The sequence below is a fragment of the Microcaecilia unicolor genome, chromosome 6, assembly GCF_901765095.1.
Source record: "Microcaecilia unicolor chromosome 6, aMicUni1.1, whole genome shotgun sequence".
Lineage (NCBI taxonomy): Eukaryota > Metazoa > Chordata > Amphibia > Gymnophiona > Siphonopidae > Microcaecilia > Microcaecilia unicolor.
The window spans coordinates 74,045,269-74,055,868 of NC_044036.1; the positions used below are offsets into that span (position 1 = coordinate 74,045,269).

At 44.3% G+C, this 10,600-nt stretch overlaps 1 protein-coding gene across 1 annotated transcript in view; it reads right to left on the minus strand.

Moving 5' to 3' along the window:
- BCAR3 (BCAR3 adaptor protein, NSP family member) overlaps positions 1-3,648 on the minus strand; it is a 270,123-nt gene extending 266,475 nt beyond the window's left edge. Inside the window, exon 1 of the mRNA XM_030206133.1 lies at positions 3,613-3,648. The gene's annotated coding sequence lies outside the window, so the exon portion shown is untranslated. The remainder of the gene's footprint in view (positions 1-3,612) is intronic.
- Positions 3,649-10,600: the final 6,952 nt, after the last annotated feature.

Consider the following 10,600-nt stretch of genomic DNA (forward strand, 5'->3'; position numbering starts at 1 on the left):
TAAGTGCTGATCCATGGCTGGCCCAATTATTGTCAGATGCCCTAGGTGAATCTCCCACCTCAAGGTCCTACCACTACCCCCACAGTTCAGCATCTTCTTTTCTCCTCCCTACACCTCCCAGGTTACCAGCATCTCCCCTTCCCCTCTCCCCCTTAGTTAACCAGAATCTACCCTTCCTCTCTCTATCCTCCCCCCCCCCCCCAGTGGCCTGCATCTCCCTTTCCCCTCTCTCCCCAGCTTGCATCTCCCTTTCCCCTCTAACTCCCCCCATAGTTGGTCAGCATTTAATTTTCCCTTCTATACCCCACCCACATTCAGCATCTCCCCTCTTCTTCCCTGCCCTCTTCTGTGCTGCTGCTGACACCCCCTACCTCTTTTTATCCTGGCCCCCCAAACTTATAGAGTGCTGAATGGGCCTTTTAAGTGAAGGGCCATGCTGAAGCACCACAGTGTCCCGCCCATCCATTTGACAGGCCCACACTGAAGCACCACAGTGTCCCGTCCATCCATTTGACAGGAAGTCAGCCTTGAAGAGGGGGTGGGTCCAGGCAGTGCTTCAGCATGGACTTGTGATTGCAGGGCCTGTGCAGTGCTGTATCTTCTCTAGGTGGCAAGGGAGGAGGTAGGAAGTGCCAGCGGCATGCTGGGTGAAGAAAGGCTCTCACATGCTCTAGAGCCACACTGTCTGCCTCCAAATTCAGCTGCCCTAGATGGATATCTAGTCTGTGTAAAAGGGCTGGCCCTGTGCTGATCCCACCTCTGGGAATACCTGCATATATATTTCATAAAAGTGCATATACAGGGGCAATTTTATAAACATGTAAAATGCTGTGCTACACACACGTTGCTTTAATGATTTTCTTTTAGAATATACTCTAATTTCCACTAATCATACATACATTTTGCAGCTTATTTTGCAAAATTAAGCTCTGCAGCTTAAAGCATTCTGTGGAGTGATGGCAAATTCTGAAGGCTGCACTATCTGCTCTTGTAAAGTGTATTGCAAAATACTTCTCTTTACTTACATGGAATACCCAAAAGCTAATGGTATCACAAGGAAAAGAAATGCTGCAAAATCCTGTCTATAAAACAGCAAACTTTTTCTCCAGGACGTATCAAGTTTAGCAGCACACTTCCAAACTGTTTGCAGTGAGCCTTCATGTGGAAGTGGTGACATCATGACAGAATAAAAAGTAACCATTCCCATGGACTCCTGAATTTTAATTAAAGGAGGACGTGCAGCACACAAAGGGGAGACAAGCAAGGGTGTGATCAGCCCTGCAAGGGGCAGACAATAGTATATTGAATATCAAACCCCCAGGGGACCTGCTGGCTTTCTGACTAATACTGTCATTTTGGACTTGCCACAAACTTTTGTTTTCTGGCACAGCTTTAAAAAACATGTGCACTGAAGCCAACATCTTCTTATCCTTTTTGGTTGTTGTTTCTTTTTTATCCAATAGTTTTCTCCTTTTTCTTTGGACTCCTAGCTCAGCTGCAACCAGAGCTAGGATTAGGCATTAACAAACCTTCACTTGCAACTACTCACAATTTTTCCCCTATTTATATTACCCTCCCCCCACGCACTTTAGTGCATTCATATAACCAAGGAAGTTTGATAACAGGAGGCAGCATGGTGTCACAAGGCTAAAGCCAGTCTCCACCCAAGGAGGTTTTAATTCTCCCCAATGCAGCTGCCGCCATCTTGTTACACCCAAAACAATGAAATTGATAGGGTGACAAGCGCCACCTACTGGCTTCTGCCCACAAAATGGGCCAGATAGGCTCATGCCGTCTCCTCTTATCAAACCTCCTTGCATGTAACAATGGTCCTGGGCCAGGGCCATGTACCCCTAGCAACAGTGCTCCTTTTAGGTCTCTGCAACCATGGATTCTAAATCTGTCCACTAGGTGCTACCATTTCTCAATGACTATGACTCTCTCCCTCCAAAAGGGGCTGTGAACAGTGCTCTGCAGTATCCCCAGTCCAAAGCCCCCACTGACCTCAGAAGCAGTCTACTTGACCTGGGAACTGAACTCATGTTCTTCATATGGCAGTGCACAACCACTGGCATTGCCCCACTCAAGCCAGGCTTTTCATTTTAGAATTTAGCAAGGCTTCAAGTCACCCTAAATCTCTCTGGAGGAAATGTAGTAGTTGACCAAAAATGTCACCAAATCTTAAGTGAAAAAAAAAAATACAGTAATAACAAAAACAAAATGCAGCTCTGGGAAAACTGTTTTTTATTTTAACTTTCATTGTTTATTTTTTAGAGGCCTGGTCCTGGTTACCCTGATGCAGCTTCTGGTGAAACGCTGGCCATTGGTTGGACCATGCTAATCACAGATAAGTTTTTTGTTTTGTTTCGAAGCTCAAGTTAAATTTCACTAGATAGATTTTTCTAGAATATTTTGGGTTTTTTTTTTTCAGCTGATGTAGGTTATTTATCCAATTTGCATCTAGTGGTTAAGAGTTCCACAGGCCTGGGTTCTGAGGCTTTGTCCTCCCTTATTTGTTTAACAACTCTTAATCTATTTTCTTGCATATTTATGATCTTAAATTTAGATCGTTGGTGCAAAGAGTTTCAAAAGACAACATTTTACGCTGTAAGATAGGGTTCTACAAGATACCTGTGAACTTCAGTTTGCTCCATATCTTGTAGAACCGATTATACTATCCTGCAGCACTTCTGTAAAGCAGATACGTCAGTAGTGTAGTTCAAACTTTATTATAAAATAGGTGCTCTCGACACAGACTGTGTTTCGCCCACAAGGGTTGCGTCAGGAGTTCTAAAATAAGGTCTTCAAATCGCTTAGATGACTTAATTGTTGCCAAGTATGGTGAACGAAGTAAAACAGCAGAACAACGGAATCTATAAATGCGCTCCACAGAGTGATTGCAGATGGTTACGCTCTTCAGACTCGCTGTTTATTCAGTGCACACCATAGTGTGTTAAAGCAAAGATCAATATTTGTGTGTATGTAGTGCTCAGGGTTCCTGTCTCACTTAAGTTCAGCACAGATCCATAATGTTATCGTAAATATTAATATGGGATCTATTCAATAAACAATTTCATTTTAGGTCTTTGACGGGATTACCTTAACAGCATCAGTGATTAACTAAGGAAGGAATAGTTTTTGGGCACTTTTGTTGCTAGATGGCATGCCTCCCGTTCCTATGAAATGGCAAACAAAGGCAGACACTGTCTAATAAACGTCCTTTATAGGATATGTGCCTTGGGCGACTCGTCAAGGCTCTGCCTACATTTTCCAGTGGAAAGAGAGGTCTGGAAAGAGAAGCCTGGAGTGGGAGCTACAATGATCTGTACAGTGCACCCAATAGGCATACTCACTGTTGCAACATTAAAAGACAAAAATCCTTTGGAATACATACAGTACATTCTGCTATTTATATCTGAACATTTTTGGAATTTCTGTCACTGAACATTGATAGTTTAACTCTGCAAGAATATGTTAGCAATGAACAAAAATCTAGCCTGTGTGCATTTTCATTCAGAGTTATTAAGGCAGCCCTGCATCGCATGTTCCTTATCTCGGCTCAATCTTATCAAGATTAAAAACACTTAGGTAAAGATTAGCCTATGCACTTACCAGAACTCAGAGGAATTCTTTGTTTTTGTAATCAAGGATGACAATTTGAAGATTCCTGATTCCTGACTATGTTAACAAGCTTGCCATCAAACTCCATTCCCTGCTCTTCCAGCAGCCTCTAGTTCTTAGCTTGTCCCAAAAATATACTTGTAGAACTGTAACCGTTTATCTTGTCCCAAGGCACACCTTAAAAAGTGGGTGAATGACTCAGGCAGGGGCCAGTCGAGTCCCTGATGTTGTAAGCAGGAGAGCTTGGAGTTCTGTCCCTGCAGAATGCAGAGATCCTTGGATTCTGTTCATATTAGCTGGAAAAAAAAGCTTTGTGTCAGGCTTCCAGCAGGCAGCTTTTCCTAAGGTATCTCTTAGTGCTAAAGAGCATAGAAGTCTAAGCATAACTGCAGATACAGCAGTCTAGTTCTCTTATTGATATACCTATGCCTATACTTATTTCTGCCACAAGTAACAACTGCTTTACAGGATGAAGTTTACCGTCAAGACATAGGAGCATATCCAAAAATGAATTATTGCTTGTTCTAAACCGTTCTTACAGTAAGAATGACATCCTTTGGCCCCATTTGCAAGTCACTTTCGTAGAGGAGTAAAAAGCACCAGAATTACAAAAATACACAAGGATAATTTGTTGGTTTAATTTTTTGACGTGATATCATTGCGTATAGACTGACTGCAAATGAGTCCGTCTCTTTAGGTATAAGTAGTGAGTCAAACCTATTCTTTCATTCAGAATCACATGTAGTGACAGAAGATGTCTGCTAAGGATTCAAATCCTACTGCTACTCCTTGTGATCTTGTATATAAGTAAATAAATATTGCCACACTGGGACAGACCAAAAGTCCATCAAGCCCAGCATCCTGTTTCCAACAGTGGTCAATCCAGGTTACAAATACCTGGCAGGATCCCGAAAAAATTCAACACATTTTATGCTGCTTATCCCAGAAATAAGTAGTGAATTTTCCCAAAATCAATGTAATAATGGTCTATGGACTTTTCCTTTAGGAAGCTGTCCAGACCTTTTTTAAACCCCGCTAAGCTAACTGCATTTACCACATTCTTTGGCAACGAATTCCAGAGTTTAATTACACATTGAGTGAAGAAAATGTTTCTCTGTTTCATTTTAAATTTACTACTTTGTAGCTTAATCGCATGCCCCCTAATCCTAGTATTGGAAAGAGTAAACAAACAAATCACGTCTACCCGTTCCACGCCACTCATTATTTTATAGACCTCTATCATATCTCCTCTCAGCCGTCTTTTCTCCAAGTTGAAGAGCCCTAACTGCTTCAGACTTTCCTCATAGGGAAGTCATCCCATCTCCTTTATCATTTTCGTCGCCACTTAACCCTCCATTGCCTGAGGTACAAATTTAGGGGCCCTTTTACTAAACAGAGGTAAGCATGCTATAAGGCACTACTGCGGGTCTTGCTCAGGCATCCTGCAGTAGTTCTGGGATTAGCACGCGCCAATCCCGCAGTAAAAAATTTTAAATATTTTTTATAGTGCAAGGGGGCGTATTTGGGGTGGAGAGTAGGCATGCCTTGGGCTAATCAGCAAATCACTGTGTGCTGCTGGTTAGCATGGGTTTAGTGCAGGAGCTCTTACTGCCTAGTAAGTAAATATGTGGCGGTAAGGGCTACTATGCTAATGGCCACATGCTAACTGGGAAATTAGCGCGTGGCCATTAATGGAAAATACAAAATTGTAGGGGTCCAAGAAAACAGCAAGGCAAACGATCCACAAACTCCAAGATGGAAGGACAAAAAAAGCAGATCAATCAAAGAAAATAGTTTATTGAATGACAACCAAATAAACAAATCAGCCCGATATTAAAACAGCATGAACCAAATGAATCATAAAAGATAGTGACGTGAATAACGTCCTGAACATTCACAATTCTAGAATGCTGGTTTTTTTTCAGTATTCTAGAATTGTGAAGGTTCAGGACGTTATTCACGTCACTATCTTTTATGATTCATTCGCTTCATGCTGTTTTTTACTGCATTTTGGAAGATTCATGATTTTAGACTTCCATAACTTTGTCATCTCGACTTTTAAAGAATACTGTGTAGCCCTTGACGCAGCCCTGTTGGGCGAAACACGGCCAGTGTTGGGCTGATTTGTTTATTCGGTTGTCATTCAATAAAGTATTTTCTTTAATTGATCTGCTTTTTTTGTCCTTCCAGATACAAAATTGTGGCCATTTTACCAACCACTAAAAGTGGCTTCAGTGCACGGGAGATCCATGCACTAAAAATAGCGATGGTCACTTACTGGCACGGCTTAGTAAAAGGGCCCCTTAGACTGTAAGCCCTCCAGGGACAGAGAAATACCTAAGGTAACTGAATATGACTCACCTTGAGCTAAGACTCAGAAGGGTGAAAGCTAGATCCAAAATCCCTACTGCTAAGAATGCTTCTCTCTGCTATTTCTAAATGAATCATAATATGAGTAACCCCCTAAAGTAATTAAGTACATGTTTAATCATACTGAATAAAACAGATATATAAAAACACAACCATAACATAGCAAATGATGGCAGATCAAAACCAAAATGGCCCGTCTAGTCTGCCCAGTAAAGTGTTTAGGGTTGTAACTTCTGTGTGCAGGTTATTTCATTTAAAGAATAAATTCATAATGAGGTGCCTACAACATTTTCCAAGCAGCTCATATTTTATGCCCATTTTATAAAGGTCCAAGAAAAATAATATATAAAATATAAGTAATACAATATCTATATATATAAAAGGCACCTCCAACGTTCGAATGAAGCCTCAAGTCGGAACTTGAGGCGCCCGAGATATCCGGTTTGGCCTTAAGTGTCCGCCCCGCCCTCGCGTCACAACGTGATGATGTCGAGGGCGGATCAAAGACACTCGACGAATCAAGGAAGCCCAGCTCTGTTTCCAGGCCCCACGAGGTTCGTCACCTCCTCTCTCCACCCCCGCCCCAAGTACGCAGCTTCCCCGCTTTCTCCACTTGCCCACGAGGTCGCCACTTCCATTCGCCACCCCCCCCCAGTTCGACGCTTCCCTTCTCCATCCGCCCGCGAGCGAGGTCGCTGCTTCCCCTATGCTAGGAACCCCCCTAAGGTCGCCTCTTGCAAACTCCACCCCCCCTGAGTTCGCCGCTTCACCTCTCAACCCCACCCCCTGAAGTCGCTGCTTCCCATATCCACCCGCCCCCCTCAAAGATCGCCGCTTATCTTAAAAACAAACAAAAAGAACTGAAACACAGGCAGCCTTCAGCCATTGGCTGTCTGCTCGGCAGCCACTCATCTCTCCTCTCACTGGCCCTGGAGAGCAGGAACAGGAAGTTCAAAACAACTTCCTGGTACCCGTGCTCCTAAGGGGACAGAAAGAGGAGAGAGGAGCAGCAACACAGCACACAATCAATGCCTGGATGCTGCATTCAGTGCCTGGGAGCAAAGAACAGGGAGGGAGGAGGGCTTGGGGTGAAGAGGGGGGCAGGGGTGAAGAGGGAGGGAGGGCTGACTGGAAATTTGACGGTCAGCAGAGGGGGAGGAAGAAGAGCACAGAAGGGGAAGGGGAATGCACCACCTGCTTAAAACACTCACACATATACACACACACACTCTTTCAAACACATACACTCACTCTGAGGGGGGGAGGGTGGCCTGGAACTTGGAGTGTGACTGGGCCGGTGAGAGGAGGGGGAAGAAGAGGGGCACGGTAGGGGGAGGGGAATGCACCACCTGCTTAAAACACTCACACATACACAGAAACACACACACACTCTTTCAAACACACACACTCTCTCCCTCAATCAATCACTCACTCACTCACTCACACACAAAGTCTATATCAAACGCACACTCGCATTCTTTCTCACACACACACTCTCATTCTCACACACACACTCTCATTCTCACACACACAGTCTCACACAGACAGCCTCACTCTATGTCACACACACTCGCACATTCACTCAGTTTCTCTCACACAGTCACTCTCACACACACACTCTCTCTCTCAAACATACACACTACCGATGAAAACCATGTTAGCGCCTGTTTCATTGCTCTCAGAAACGGGCCTTTTTTACTAGTAATAAATATTTCATATAATTTCCATTGATTTGTAGTGAGGTATCTTTTGACCTCTTTTTTTTTTGTTTGTTTAAGAGACTATCTGCCTTTCTAAAACAGGTTTGTCTCAGAGAGGGCCAGCTCCTCCTGGACACTCACAGAGGGGATCATTCTTCTTCCGGGTTTACCAAAAAAGAAAATCACTCACACAACAGGTTGTCAGTTTCACCATTATTTTCTCTTAATTAATTCAGCCTTCAGCAATCAGAAGGCGAAGCAAGCAAAGTGCAACTAGCAAGACAAAGAAAAAAAGATTAGAAAACAGGAGCTAGGAAAAGGCTAAGCTTCCCAAGCCTCCGTCTAACTCCCACCAGCCAAACCATACAAAATTTTGTGAATGAAGGTTTATAACTTGAATGATATTCTACATTTTATTGGCAGCCAATGCAAATCATACAGAAGGGGGGTTGCTTTAGTGAAGTGTGGTAGTCTGAATATGAGGCGTGCGGCAGTGTTTTGAGCGGTTTGTAGTTTTTTGAGGAGATCCCCTTTAAGTTCTGTGTAAATAGAGTTGCTGTAATCAAATTTTGTTAGGACAAGGGCTTGAACTAGAGTACGGAAGACTGATTTTGCACAGAATGGTCTTAGTGTCCTCAATTTCCATAATGAAGACACTTGAGACCATTTTGGAAATTTGGATATCTAGAGTAAGGAATTGGTCAATTGTGACTCCTAAGATTTTCATAGTTGAATCAAGGAGATATGTGATGTTCTCAGTGGTAAATGATTTAAGATTTATAGCGTGATGAAGACTACTATTAAGAATTTAGTTTTATCGGTGTTGAGTTTTAATTTGAAATTGGATGCTCAAGATTCCATTAGAGAGATACCTAATCTGATGATATGGGTAATTTCATTGATTTCTTTAGTGAATGGAATGTAGATGGTAACATCATCTGCATAATGAATGTTGAGAGACCATTTTTCTCCAGTATATTGCCTAATGGAATCAACATGGAGGGGCATAATTGAAAAGGGACGACCATCTCTAAAGGCGCCCATCTCTAAAGATGTCCCGGTGAAAGGGCGGGGCAACCCGTATTATCGAAACAAGATGGGCATCCATCTTTGTTTCGATAACATGGTCGGGGACGCCCAAATCATAAAATTTAGGTCGACCTTAGAGATGGTTGTCCCCGGTTTTCGGCGATAATGGAAACCGAGGACGCCCATCTCAAAAGCGACCAAATCCAGGCCATTTGGTCGTGGGAAGAGCCAGCATTCGTAGCGCACTGGTCCCCCTCACATGCCAGGACACCAACCGGGCACCCTAGGGGGCACTGTAGTGGACTTCAGAAAAAGGTCCCAGGTGCATAGCTCCCTTACCTTGGGTGCTGAGCCCCCCAAACCCACAACTGTACACCACTACCATAGCCATTAGGGATGAAGGGGGGCACCTACATGTGGGTACAGTGGGTTTGTGGTGGGTTCTGGAGGGCTCACATTTACCACCATGTGTAACAGGTGGGGGGTGTGGGGTGGGCCTGAGTCCGCCTGCCTGAAGTACACTGCACCCACTACAACTGCTCCAGGTACCTGCATACTGCTGCAATGGACCTGAGTATGGCATTTGAAGCTGGCATAGAGGCTGGCAAAAAAGTATTTTTAAACTTTTTTTTTTATGGTGGGAGGGGGTTAGTGACCACTGGGGGAGTAAGGGGAGGCCATCCCCGATTCCCTCCGGTTGTCATCTGGTCAGTTCGGGCACCTTTTTGATGCTTGGTCGTGAAAACAAATGGACCAATAAAGTCGCCCAAGTGTTCGTCAGGGACGCCCTTCTTTTTTCCATTATCGGCCGAGGACGCCCATCTCCTAAGCATGCCCAGTCCCACCTTCGCTACACTGCCGACATGCCCCCGTGAACTTTGGTCGTCCCCGCGACGGAAAGCAGTTGAGGGCGTCCAAAATCGGCTTTCGATTATGCCGATTTGGGCGACCTTGCGAGAAGGACTCCCATCTCCCGATTTGTGTCGGAAGATGGGTGCCCTTCTCTTTTGAAAATTCACCTGATGATGTTAAATAGGATGGGGGACAATGGAGAGCCCTGGGGCACTCCACAAACAGGGGACAATGCTGATGAAATTGTACCTGATTGTTTCACTTGGTATGATCTAGACCTTAGGAAGCCTGAGAACCATTTTAACACAGCTCCACAGAATCCGTAATTGTCAAGGATGCAGTGGCATACCAAGGGGGGGGGGGCGGTGGGGGCGGTCCGCCCCGGGTGCACGCCGCTGGGGAGGGGTGCTGCGCTCTGGTCAGCGTCGTTCGTTTCCATGCTCCCTCTGCCCCAGAACAGGAAGTAACCTGTTCCGGGGCAGAGGGAGCATGGAAACGAACGACGCTGACCGGCGCACGGCACCCCCCCAGCGGCGTGCACCTGGGGGGGTTCTTTTGCTGGGGTGGGGTCGCGCTGCACAGGGGGGGGCGCATCGTCGATCTGCCCCAGGTGTCAGCGCCCCTCGGAATGCCACTGCAAGGATGTTTAGAAGGATATTATGATCAACAGTGTCAAAGGCACTGGACATATCAAATTATAGTATTAATATTTTATTACCAAAGCTAAGTTCTCATCTAAATTTAGCTAGGAGGGTGGTGAGAACAGTTTCAGTACTGTGATAAGGTCTAAAACCGGATTGTAAGCTATGTAAAATGAAGTGAAGTATATGATTTGGATTATTCTTCCCAATCTGCACCACTTTGCATTTGTTCACTTTAAATGTTATCTGCCATTTGAATGTCCAGTCTTCTAATTTCCTAAGGTCTTTCTGCAATTTTTTACAGTCTGCATGCATTTTAACATCTTTGAATAGTTTGGTGTCATCTGTAAAGTTAATAACCTCACTCATTATTCCCATTTCCAGATC